Source organism: Staurois parvus, unplaced genomic scaffold, assembly GCF_062004578.1.
Source record: "Staurois parvus isolate SC_StPar_1 unplaced genomic scaffold, SC_StPar_1.0 ptg000168l, whole genome shotgun sequence".
NCBI classification, from domain to species: Eukaryota; Metazoa; Chordata; class Amphibia; order Anura; family Ranidae; genus Staurois; species Staurois parvus.
Genome location: NW_028317964.1, coordinates 4,728,394 through 4,742,563, shown reverse-complemented (window position 1 = coordinate 4,742,563; position 14,170 = coordinate 4,728,394). Strand labels below are relative to the sequence as shown.

General features: G+C 41.1%; 1 long non-coding RNA gene across 1 annotated transcript in view; it reads left to right on the top strand.

Moving 5' to 3' along the window:
- The window catches only part of LOC149462788 (uncharacterized), a 139,396-nt gene that overhangs the window by 40,884 nt on the left and 84,342 nt on the right, over positions 1–14,170 (top strand). The window contains exon 2 of the long non-coding RNA XR_016312591.1: positions 4,367–4,425. This is a non-coding gene — a long non-coding RNA (uncharacterized LOC149462788). The remainder of the gene's footprint in view (positions 1–4,366; positions 4,426–14,170) is intronic.

The following is a 14,170-nucleotide window of genomic DNA, read 5'->3' as shown; positions in this document are numbered from 1 at the left end:
CCCCCGCTGAGCAAGCGGATCCGCTAAATGGGTCCGCCCATGTGAAAGGACCCATACCTATACTGCAATCATTCACAGGCAAACTCACAGAGGAGGAAAAACATCTGTTCCACTTACAGTAAACGAGGATTCAGCAATCAATCTTTCTCCATCCAATTTCTAGTAGGTCCAATTATTAATATATATATATATATATATATATATATATTTTTTACAATTTTGTTTGAATATAGCTCTATGTTTGTTCCAAACATGCTTGAATCCACTTACTGTTGACTGACTCTACCTCTGCTGGAAGTCTATTCCAAGCACCAACTACCCATTCAGTAAAATTGTATTTTCTAAGATTCGTTTTGAACTTTCCCTATTGCTAGCTTTAGATCACATCCCCATGTTCTTGGCTTCATATTGAAAGTACTGCTTTCCTCAACCTTATTCTCCTTCTTGTTGTATGTAAAGGTTTCAGCCATATCTCATCTTTCCCTTCTTCCCTTAAAGGGGTTCTAAAGCCTTAATGCATTTTGTGCATTAAGATGAAAAACCTAATGTGTGCAAAATCCCCCCCAGCTCTCCTTATATTTACCTGAGCCTGATCTGATCCAGCGATGTGTACGTGAGCAGCGGCTCTTGCGCTGTCTCCATCCTCCCTGGGGAGATTGATGGCAGAGGGAGCCATTGGCTCCTGTGGCTGTCAATCAAATGCTGTGCCAAGCGAGCAGGGGGTGGGACTGATCCGCCCACTCTGTGTCAATAGAGAATTTCCATGAGGGCACTTGCCAAAGAGGAGGAGTCTGAAGCACCAGTGGAGGACCCCAGAAGAGGAGGACTGGGGTATGTATGACATGTTTGTTAGTTGAAAAAAGAAAGCCCAAACAAGTACCTGGTTTTGATAGGTACCCGCTTCCACTTCAGGTCAGATTGCTCCGACAATCCGAGTGAAAGTTTAGCCACCCCTTTTTCCCTTGATTTGCAATAATCTGAAATCAGTACCCCAAATCCTATTCCTCTGTAGTGCTGGCCAACACTGTACCCCCAATATTGTACTCTGTCAAGGGATCGTTTTTCTCCAGGTGCAATATTTTATATATAAATATTGAACTGCGGTTTTCACTGCTTTGACAAATCTTCCAGAAATGTCAAATCCTACTCCATGTTATAGACACCACCAGGGATATCAACCCTATTTGTCATCTGCAAAAAGTCGTACCTTACCCACCAAACCTTTCGTCATATCGCCTACATATACTGTAGATAAAACTTAACAGGACCTAGTATAGAGCCTTGTGGTACAACACTAGTGACTGGCCTCTGTTCCAAATAAACGTCAATAACAACCACATTCTGGTATCCTTTAGCCAACTGTGCATCCACTGAACAACCAGGGGTGTATTTACCACAAGGCACTTGCCTAGGGAGGCATTTTTCAGGGGGGCAGCACCTCCCCCCCCGAAGAAGGGATGAAGAAGGGACATGCATGCCATGGGAACCATGTGGGATCCAAGAGAGTCTGTGGGCTGCTTGATGGTGTATGTAGAGCCTTACTCCCATCTTTCTCTCTATCGCAGGGGGTGGGGGGTAGTGGAAGGCTTTCCCGAGTGGGGGGTAGGGGTGTTGTTGGTCAGTGTCAGGATTTCTTCACAGGAGGGGAAGGGGAGGTGGTGTTGGTCGGTGTCCGTTGGGGCAGACGATTTTTCTGTTGCCTAGGGCAGCGCAGAACCTAAATACACCACTGTGAACAACCCAAGGGATAAGTCCTAGCTCAAGATTGACTGCAATCCCAGTTGGTGTATGTGTGTGAAAAGATCCAGATTGCACATCCTCTGGGTGGTATGTTGCTACCAGTTGAAGTCTCATCTAAGTGGATCAGGTGTTTGTAGTACTAGCATGACTGCATATTCAGATAAAATGCTTTTTTTATAAATACAATGTTGCATTTTTCCCAGTTCATAGGATAACATACAAGATACATTAGTTAAATCATCTTTTTTGCCATGATAAAGAGACTTCCTTCTGTGGTTTGGTACATAGATCCATGCATTTATTGAGCTTTAACCCTCATAGCGGTGAAGTGTTACATTGCCTTGGCGTGCAGATTAGTCCACATATCTGCTCATTTTTCTTGTACAATACAGGTGTCCAGTTTATCATCAAGCCAGAGCATGGGGGCTTGAAATACATACTGTATGTATTCACTCCTGGATATATGCCCCATTGTATCACTAACTGATTAGTCTTCCAGGAGAATTTTTAGACAATTGTCTATTAATTATAAGAGGGGAGGGGGGGGGGTTGCTATATTGGCACTGGCATAGGGCCAGAGGTCCCAATGGCCTCCCTGCTACATTCAGTTTTACACCTGGACAGGAGGAGCAGCGGAGCAGCGTATACAGGAACTGATCCCCTCCATTTTCCTCCTGCAGCCAATGAAAGCCTACTTCTCCTCCTGTCCCTCCCACTGCTATGCAGCAGCTGCAGGAGGAAAATGGAGGAGAACAATTCCTGTATATGCCTCCCCTCACATCCAGGTTACTCTTATTTCTGCTGCCCGGGACCCTGAGTGCTCCTTTGCCAGCTTCCCCTTTCTCCTCTCCAGCCAGCTACTGTGGGGGATGTTTAAGAATGGAGAGTGGAGAAGGGACTGTAAATATGTAATTCCTTTTCTGAATAAACACAGTGAGTGATGGATAATGATCACTTGCGGTGTTCATTCACAACTGAAGAGGAGTAAACTGTGTTAGCTAGACTTCAGTTTGTGAATGAACAGGAGCCTCTGTACAGAGCTATTCCTGTTCATTTATTTCATGCAACTGAGGCTGCAGAGATGGAGATTGAGTATGTCTCAAAGCTGAGACATCAGGGATCTGTTTAGACCCCTGATATTTCACCAAAGCACCCCCCCAACAGGGCTGCTAACAAAATTGTAAAAAAATAAACAAATCTGTAATAAAAAAAATAAAATACATTGGTAAAAGAAATAAATAAAATAATAAGATAAAAAAAAACAAAAATAAAAAACTAGTGACACCATCCTCTGCCCCAGGGGCGGACTGACAACTCATGGGGCCCCAGGCAATAGGGGATCATGGGGCCTTTGTGTCCTTGCCCAAACTCAAAATAGCCTATGAAAAAGCTACCAGGGGCATCTCATGGGGCCCCCTACTGACCCCTGGCCCTTGGGCAGTGCCCGACTTTCCAAATGGTCAGTCCGCCCCTGCTCTGCCCTACTGACCCTGTCTTCTCCCCTACTTACAAAGTCCACTGCTGTACTAACACCATCCATTGCTCTACTGACAGACACCATACACTGTTCAACTGATACCATCCTCTGCCCTACTGACATAGTCCACTGCCATACTGACACCATCCTCTGCCCTGCTGACAATGTTCACTGCCCTACTGACACCATCCATTGCCTTACTGACACTGTCCACTGCTCTACTGACTGACAATGTCCACATTTAAGGTAGGCTAAGTTTATACTTTTACATTAGCATTTGTTTTATTATAAAAGAATTGTGGGTATAAGCGCCTTGATATGGATGTAAGCTGCTATGCACAAAAAGGTAACCAATATCACCCTCAAATAACAATATATATAACCAGAGTGCAGCGCTAAAAAGAGTAAATGCAAATATATACGTATAAAATATGAGTAAGTATGGTGCAAAGAGTTCAAATAATAATGTATTTCAGAATAAAGTGACTCTTGTGCTGTGATGACTGAGGGGTCCGGTATCCGTGTGATAGTGGTAAAGGTAATGCGCACTCACCGGACGCTTTGTATAAATTAATCCAGATGTCATCAGGTGTTGGGTAGTCCTCCTTCTAATGTAAGGTACCTGGTTGCCAGTACCTAGGTGTTAATATACAGAATTTCATCCAGAGAGGTTGCTCAGGACTCCGGTTGGCCTCCCAAGATAACGGATTTGTCTGGTTGGTGGAACACACATTTCAGGTGTGTGCAACTTTAATTAAAATGACGGAGGATGTCCTTTCTATGGAACTCTTTGGTAGACGAATTATTTGCGATGCAGAGTATGGAACAGTGTGTTATGTTGGAACCGTACCACCCACTTCAGTGCTTTAGCCCACAGATCATTGCAGTACAGAGAAGGTCTGCCTATCCAGAGGGATACTAATCACCAGGACCACAGGGGAACCCATAAAGGGAAAAGGACCACCTTACCGGTGCCACACTACCTTACATTAGAAGGAGGACTACCCAACACCTGATGACATCTGGATTAATTTGTTTTATTATATTTTCCTAAGTTTTCCTTACTATTTAGTTAGTCAATACTAATTATTTAGATTTTAAAAAAAGTGCCGAACCCAGGTGATCTTTAATCTCTTTCATGTTTTTCAGATACATCTCCACCTCTCAAAGTTTGCCCACCCTCCAGAATATTCAAAAGATTTAGAGAGGTATGTCAAAATGTGGACAGTTACTCCAAAATCTTTGGAATTACCCTCTCAATATGTAAGTAAAGATCTGAAATACCTCTTTAGCCACTTGGAGTATCTTGGCACATGGCGAGAGTAGCTTTGCACGCAGTGAAAGTGGAGGGTAGTAGTGGGGGAAACTTTTGCATCGGGGCCCACAAGCTTCAAGCTAATCCTCTGTATATTGTTTTTGATAATAAACATTTTTGATATTTGCGTGCATATATGTTCTCCTTGTTCTTTCTTTAGTGGTTTTGATATATATTATTTAGGGGAATGCACCCTGCTAATGTTAGTGGTTATTTTGTTGAAAAATAGGGGATGTGGCAAATGCAATTTAATTCATTGTTTGGATGATGTTCCAGATAAACATGAACCATATCTTTTCCAATTAAGCAACAATTTGGGCAAAATGCTTACAGGTAGCTTCACACTAAACCTCTGTGCTTTGGCCGTAGCACAGTATACCCACATTATTTTTGTGGGTTAGTTGCACAGGTACACCCAAAGTGCAGCAGATCAGAGTGAAGCCTCCCTAAAATACTCTGTATAGATAATGGCAGAGTACACAAGTGTTAAAACAAAAGCTAGTCTAAGGATTTATGGATATATATTCCAGGCTACTGTACAATACAATCCAAAAACAAAATGGTTTTGCAAAGAGAATGGAATGGACTGTTTGTTGAAGTGACAGAAACATGATTTGTGACGTGCCAACAATATACTTAGGAGAGGCAACTAAAACCACTCACATGACCTGAGTTGGGACAGACCATCTGAGAACCTGACCTATCAGTGACAAAGGTACGTGTTACTTTGAATCTTCAACACTTCTCCATAGAGCAGTGACGGATCTGGACCTGGAAGACTTACTGGGGGACTCTTACTGCTTTGAGGAGCTTGTTATTGCAAGATATAGTTCAGAAATGGCCTAATAAAAACAACTGATGCTTGAAAAAAAATTACGTTTATTCAACAGTTTTTTTAAGGGCTAAGTAGTTTTGTAAACACACAAAATCTAAATTGCCACAATTTTTTTTTTTACATTTTAGAATCTTGACCGAAAGTGAATTCAATTGCTGCAAGGGATCCAGGATGCTTTCCCTGCTGCTGTGAACTAATTTGACCAAATTGTTTAGGGGTTATTGCTTTCTACAGGGTCATCTGCGGGATTTTAAGGACAAATAGTGTTTCTTTTTTTTTTTTTTATTGAACTTGCTGGAATTTTGTCTCTTTTTTTTAGCCGTGTTTCTATGTAATCATATGGCTACCATTGAATCTGCAATCTACATTGAAGTCCACATTGATTTCTATTTTTAGAAAAAGGGTTGACTGGTTGCTTCTTGCCATATATTTTTTATAAACACCCTTATTAGGAGGACTTATCATAAACATAAGCACAAATGCCTTGGGTTCCCTATATACAGGATAATAGGAAATGCATTGCCTTGAGTTGTAATATTGCATTATCTGCAGGAAAATGTATTGTTTTCCAATATTTATACAACATTCATCATTTAAGGCTTCCAATTAGTGTCATATTGTAAAATTACTCATGTTCTGTCTTACTGATAATATTTATTGCTCAGAGCCTTCAGGTCGGATATGGATACAGCCCCAGGCATAAACTACTTAGACAATTTCCAGCCAACTAAATAGTGCTTGTGTATACAACTTTATAGCAAAGCTTAGTAACCATGCACATTGATGCACTTTTAGTGTGCTTTTGATGTGTTCCCATGGACTTATAGTGGAAGGTGCCTTTTTGGTGCCCTTTTGAAAAACTTCACCAAACATGCAGCCTGCAGAACTTTTCAAAGCGCAGCACACGTGCAGTATGAATAGTGACATAGAATTTATTGACGAATAATTTTCATGTGCCTCTGTTGCCCCGAGAAAGCAAAAAACGCACCAGTTTGAAAGGGGCTTTACTGATTAGAGTGGTGTTTGGAAGAGCAGGGAGCAGGAAACGTAGGTCTTTACTGTTTCTTTACAGGTATGAGTTTGGGAAGACTTTCACACTTCCCCGCTGCTTTTTGGCTGCATCTTGGGTGCAGGTCAGTGTACCTGCAGTTTTTGTGTGGCTTAGCTGCACTTTCCTATAGATTTCTAATATGAACAAGCAAAAAAAATGCAAAACATGATACAAGTCTATGGGAAAGTGCAGCTATCTCGCATGAAAACTGCAGATACACTGTGCTGCGGCCAAAGAACAGTGGATCAGTGTGAATTCACACAAGAAAGAAAGTTTCTCTGCTTCCCTTCCTCCCTCAGCAGCTCATAGAGCCCACACCTGATGAGGCCGAGATAGCTGGGCAGGGGGTTTGTAGACAGGTGGGTGGCCCTTCACTGTCAGAACCATTGTGCAAGCAGCTGGTGTCAGGGCTGGACTCCTGCTACTTAATGAACAGCTCTTTTGTTTCAGTGCCCAGAAGTTGTTCAGCTGTCGGTTAATTAGCAGCCACTCGTCTCCACAGTGACTTACCTGGATACCATTACCTGCCTCATTAGTCCAGCCTACAGCCAGCCCTTTTCAGTATTTTAGCAGCGTAGCTCATTTCCCCCTTGCCCTTGCATAGTCTATGATCTCCAGCGTGTTCCTGCCTGTACTCCTGTGTATAACTCGGTCTAGCTGACTTCTCTTCCGATTCCTGTTCCTGATTTTTATCTCCTGACTATGCTGACTTCTGGTTTCCTGACCCTGGCTTATCTGAGTACCTGCTCTGGCATCCAAACCCTGAGTTTTGTGTTTTGATTATGTTCCTGAACTGTGTTATTTTTGCTATGTCATTAAAGGTGTGATTTTAATGGGACTTTCTGTCTCCGCCTGGTTTATGGTTCCTGGCAGCTGGACCTAAACCTAGACGCATGCAGCTTCTCCAAAAGACCCAGTTACTGTGGAGAGCAACACACGAATTGCTAACAGAATCCTCCAGTTCCAGTGGGGTAGCATTTTGTCTTTGGATCCCTCCAGCTGTTGACCTGTGTTAACAGAGCTACCTTGGACCTCACAAATGCAATTTAAGAGGATAATCACAAGTAACTGTATGTGGCTATGCAGCCACATGTTACCCCAATTAAATCACAGATACTTTCCAGTGATGAGTCCATGTTAGTGCAGCTTTCATCATGTTTTGTGTCTTATTATGCAGTATATGCATACACCTTTTTACTCTGATCCTGTTTTGCATTGATTCTAATCTTCACCTGTTTATTAAATTGTAAGTTCCAATTACTCTCTGATCATTTGGTTCAGTACAGTAAACAGTATACAGTACTGTGGGATAGTTTCTGTCTGCCACACATTGTAAGCATAGCAATGGTTAATGCTGATGACATTATCCTGACTTGTTGGAGGTTCCCCATGTTGTCTTCCAAGGATGGTCTGACTCCTTGCCCAGGGGTCCCAATGATTTTTCAAGAGCCACTTGTGTTTAAAATATGAACTTTTCTAAATCTGAATATTTCAATGGGCATGATATACAATATTAGATTCTTTTAGTCTCGCTGAAGATGCAGCCAAGGGTAGATTGAAAATTCATGACAGTGAGCTTTGGTATAAGGCAGATCAGAGCAGTGAGTGTAAGGTATCAAGCAGCACCGTAGTAAAGACTACATATGCAATAATAATCACATTTCCCTACAGTGAATATAGTACCTTATCCTTTGAGTCTTTCCGCTATGATGAATTGATCTTTCTTTCTGCGCTGAGAAGAAAATAAATTAGTCTGACGTTTTACTCATTTTCTATTCTCGGTGGGAAAGCTATTTGGGTCCTAACATCCTATCAGTAGTACAAGAAAAATAATTGCAGTGACTCCCTGTAGTCAGGGAAACAAAATAAAAGAAAATTTGGTCCATAAATAGGGCTATGCTTCCCAATGTAGTCTTTGGTTTAGATATACAGTCTATAACAAATAATTACATATGCAAATTTTGTTTTATTTAGGAAATCACAAATCATGAGAGGAGACCCCAGACCATCTAACTGTATCATACAAATCATAAACCTCAGTGGTCACCTGTACGTCATGGTTTACATGTCTAGTGATAAAGCTGCTTTCACATGTTCCATGTAATACTATGGAACTCATCACACTGATCCGTTTTGGCTCCACTGCGTTTTTTAAAAGCCTGCTTGCTGCAGTTTTGGTGCAGGTTTGGTGCAGTAAAAAACCGCACTAAAAATGCACTTCCCCATTGCAATGAATGGAAAATGCGGCAAAAACGCATCAAAAAAGCACCCATGTTGCATTTCTGGTGTGTTTTTTGAGTACATGTCCTATACAAGTACACGAGTACAAGCACACCACAACCGTGATAAAAACACAGCAAAAAAGCATATGCGTTTGAAAGTAATCTACTAATGATCCTCTGTTGTACTGAATTCACTGATACTGGATTAGTACTTCTTTGCAGTGTAACATTATTGGTTTTATGGTCCCCATTTACCCAGTTAAAAAAACTGTATACCTCAAACTCATCAAATATTTTTTTACTTTTAATCTGTGTAGTAAAGTTTTCCAACAGTATAAATCATATGTTCCATAAATGTTGCAGGTACAAAGAACATATAATTGAACAAAAATGAACATCGCCTATGAATAGAGAGAAGGGTGCATTATGTAAGTGTTGGTGACAATTTTTGTTCCTAAAAAGCGCCCCCTATGGGCAGGTCAAACATCACATTAGTAGAAGTACCCATCATATAGCATATTCCAGGAATAGAATGGAACCTATCAAGGCCTTACAGGCCTATACATATAGTAATAAAAGTATAGGTGCTCGTATTTTTAAAAAAGGGGGTGCCTCTAAGGCACTACTGCATACTAAATGTCCATTAAGATATAGTCAGCTCATATCCAACTAAATATTTATTTTTAAAGAGTATTGAATTTATAAATACGGTGAAAAGTGGCAGAGACCAATAAAAGTTTGAAACAAAGAACATGAGCAAAAACCATTAATGTTGTCATAGATGTAAGAAAGAAGGTACAACAGGGTGCTGAAGTTAAATAGAAATTGAGGGGGGATAACCCCAAACTAAAGTAAATTGACTGTCTCGGTAGCCATGAATGACACAACAACAGAAAAACAACATATCCAGCCTGGATAACATATCTCCATGGAACAAGTGAAACAGACCAGGGTTGCACATGTGGCAGAATGGAAAGAAACAAGCAGCAACAGTAAGGCCCTTTTCACATAGGCGTTCCATCTGTCCATTTTTTATCCATCTATTGATGGATGAAAAATGGACGATTAATTTGTATGGGCAAACTGGTGGACAAATGAATGGCCCTCCAATTCCCAACACCATCCTGCTACTCTGACAACAAGCTTCTATGGTTTGCAGCTGTATACGCCACCGGTCTGCCTGCTCTTTAGAGCTTGTGACCAGCATCAAGTCTATTACTGTTGCTGCTTGTTTCTTTTGATTCTGCCACCTGTGCAACACTTGTGCCACAGAGATGATTTATCTAGGCTGAATTTTATGCTTTGAGATGTAAGTGTGCTTTGTTCAAATAAATAATGATGATTTTACTTTATTAAATTTCTCTGAATGTGAGTGGATTCATCCCAGATCCTTGAGGGAGCTACAGCCGTTTATTGTTGGATAATCCTGGAACCCCTGGCTTTGCCTTTTGTGGACTTATTGTTGCACACAGACTGTTTACGAATGCACTACTAGGACCACTTTGTAAGTGGTGCACACTTTGTGTGCGCACCTATTGTTTGTCTGTCACAGATGTGAGTATAAGGTCAATTACAATGCAAAGACCTCAAAAATATAGCTAGCATTATATTTTACCATATCTAAGCACACATCATACGGTAGAGTGAGAGGTTTGTTGAAGTGAGCATTTCCACCATATGGAACGTTTGTTGAGTTGCATTGTGGGGATATTCCTGGAGTATCGCTTTGTTGTGGCAGAAAAAAAAGAAAGGAAAACAAAAGCATGAAAAGATAAGAACAGAAAATGACTTTTTTTTCTGAGCCTGCGGTATGGTGTGCAAAAACAAAACACCAACAAGAACCAAAAAGGTGCATTTGAACAGAGATACACACAAAAAAGTGCACTTCCTCTAAGAGGAAGGTCCCCTCCCTGGCCCACTGGACCCATAACTATTAATGGGGCATGGCACACCCAGGTCCATCAAGCCAAAAAAAACATCACTCCTCATGATCAGTCAAAGCCGACCCACAAAAATTGGGTGGGGGCTCCTCTGAAGAGAGACCCCCACAAAGGTGGGGTGCGAAGGAACCTAATGGCCACACATCCTCCCCCTAGACTTCAGGCACTCCCGAAGACCCACACCATACAATCTTTTAAATTAAAAAGTGACACAAAACGTGCAGTGACATACAAAGTGAGAAAAAAATAAATTAAAAGTTCCAAAGTGCTAGACAATGGCTAAGCCATGTGGCCTAATAGCAAAAATCCCCCCATTCGTGGCCAAAAGGCCAAATCCTGAAGCAACAGAGAGAGAAAGAAATAAAGTAAGGAAGGGAAGCAAGAGAAGAGTGGGAATCATGGCAAGCAGGGCCCACACTGTAAGAACTGAAAAAATAAAATGAAATCAGGAAAAATTGTCTGAAATTGTAGGGGAGCCAGGAGAAATTGATACAGATGGTCTAAGACTCTAAGTGAACATACATGCCATGTACTTGTCACAATGTCGGGTAGCAAGTTCTTCTGGGTTCTGTAGGCATGCCAACTGTTTACACCATCAGAGGGAGAGAGGATGTAAGTTTCCAATATCTGAAAATTACTTTCCTGATGGCCAGTAGAAAGAAGCAGAAAAGGCCCTTCTCGGCCACAGAAAAAGAGCCAGGAGCATGCAATGGTGGGAGACACTGATGTCCAAGTATCCATGACTGTAGGAGCAACTCAGGTCCAAAAGTCAGGACTTGGGACCAACAAATGTGCAATATTGACCCCATCAAAACTACCACATCTCTGGCAGGTGCTTGAAGCAGAAAGAAATATCCTGTGTATAGCAATGGGATAATGGTACCATCATGAAAGGGCTTTATAACTGTCTCATCTAATATTTTGAATTACTTGGTAGCATGAAATTGACCCATTGCTGACAAATGCCTAATTTGCAATATGTATAAAGGTATCGAAAACTAATTTTGAAAGTTGGGAATGAAGATGCTGAATTTTTTGAATGACACAGAAAAATCAAGGGAAAAGCAGTACATTTATGAAACTCGCAACCTTACACAGAGGAAAAGAGATCAGTTAGAATTTCAAAGAAAATTTATTCCACTGATATTGTGCTGTACTAATGCCGCAATTTTTCAATTTCGCTACTTTATAAACATTAAAAATGATCACTCTAAAAGAACTAAACTAATAGCTGAGAGAGGTGAACCTGACCCTGAAAGAAAGTTTAGGTGGAATGAAATAAAGGAATGAGGAACACAGCAATTAAGCCATTATGAACCTTTATGAACAAGCACTTAAGAAATATAAAATCTCCCTTTTTTAAGTTATTGTTAACTACACACTCATTCATTTTGGATCAATTAATTTTGGGATTTAAGGTTAAATTTTAGCTAATTAAATAATTAATTCTCAACCAGGATTCCATGAACCCCTTGGATTCCTCTAGAGGTTGCTAGGGAATAAATGAGCTGTGGCACACTGACCTCCCACATGATGGTGCCTTCACAGTACAGGGGTGTGGAAATTTTTGAAAAACTACTTGTCCAGGGACTAAATCGGTGTCCCAATCTACTTGTCCCGTATGGCAATTTATTTGTCCTGATAAAAAAAAATAATTTTAACCAAAACCGTATTTAAATCGGAGGTGATATTAGGAATGTCTGGGACTTTTAAAATCAAAAGGGGCTCTATGGTGACTTAAACTTTTAATTTTTTTTAACATTGCTCAGTATGTCTCCTCCTCCCCTCCCTGCCTGTCTCCAGCACTGCACCTGGGGACTAGCAGGGAGGGAAGAGACTGTGCTGTGTAATGAGCACTGATTGGGTGCTCGTCAGGAAAGGGGAGTGTCAGGCTTATCCTTTATCCTTTTTGATTCCAGAGCCATTTTTGCATTATTGCACACGTTTAAAAAATAATTTTAAGCTTGAAGATTACACAAAACCTCCAAACATTATATATTTTCTGGAAGCAAAGACCCTAGAGAATACGATGGTGGTAGTTCCAATTTTTTATGTTGCACGATATTATTGCAAAGGTCTAGGAAATGCAAAATTTTAGTAAAAATACACATAAATTAATTTTAGGGCACAAAAATAAATAAATTACCTTTTTTCTGTAAAATATAAAAGATGAGGTTGCACCGAGTAAACAGATATCCAACATGTCAAACCTTGAAATGGCGACAAACATCAGTACCCTATATTTTCTATAGGCGACCCTTTTTAAGACCCTTATAGGTCATCAGTATAGTGTTGCGGAGGATGTCTCACGCTAGAAATATTTCTCTCATTCTGGCATGCACGGCGATATGTAACATATGTATCGCAATGAACATTTTCAAGCGTAGGTGCGTGCTTTTACTTTTGTATTTGTGTATATGTGGGGGTGGGCCTCAAGTTTCTTGTTTTGAGGGGATGTTATGTGTTTTGGTGCAACTTTGATTTTTTTTACTATTAAAAATTTTTTTTGTACTTAACTTTTTATTTTCATCACATAGGGGACAAAAAGTCCTCTATGTGATGATTTTTTGGTGAAAGGTTCTCTTTAATGAGACATGCAGGGTCTAAAAGACCCTGCATGTCTCCCCTGTGTGCCTCTGAATGCACATCACACTGAATTACATTCTTTTCCAGCCTCAATGGCCAGGAATCTGTGAATGGGGAACTGGAAGTGACATCAAACGTCACTTCTGGGTCAAGACAAGAAGGGGAGTAGACGTGTTCCACCGGCGTACACTGAGCCAGTCCCGGGCCCGCAGATGGGCAAGCAGAGCCTGGGCGATTTGGTGAGCGAGGTGGGGGGAGGCCGGCACTATGGTGGATTGTGTGAAAGCAATCGGGCGGCAGAGCTGCCGTCCAAATGCTTTTGCCTGACAGATGAGCCCTGCTGCTTGCCGCAGCAGGGCTAAATATTTTTAAAAAAGGTACCTGCCCGACTACGTGTCCTGGGCGTTGGACGATACAGATTCAACATCCCTGTAGTACCAACATCACTTGACAGTATCAGTGGTATTCACATTCAATTTGGAGATTTCCGCTGCAGTAATTTTTTTCTGCTAAATGTCCTTGGTGTGATCTCTACCATGATTTAACCTCAGAGTCCAGGTCCTGGACATGCTCAACCCTGTGACTGGACATAGAAAGGAGTACAATAATCAGCTCATCTCTCTGTCACTCTGCTCTCTCTACCTATCAATATTCTTTGTGTCATCACATGAATTGATTGGCTCCTTGTACTGCTTCTTTCTCTCACATTCCATCTCAGCTATACAGGTCCTGGAAGAGGTCAATACCAGGTCACTCAGGTACTCAACCTGTATTTAAAAAATATATTTAATAGTATATTATTGGAAACAGAGCTTTGTGCAACCAGTCTTCTAAATGTGGTACCATTGTTTCACCGATCCGCTGTGGATTGCTTTTCCAAGGCAGTTGACAAGTTGCTGGGAGGTGATGTGTAGCCTCCTGGAAGCTTGTTTTAACCTTTGAAAGCCTACAACACTAGGCTGAAACCACATGCATTACACATGGTTGCAGGGTATTTGCAGTGC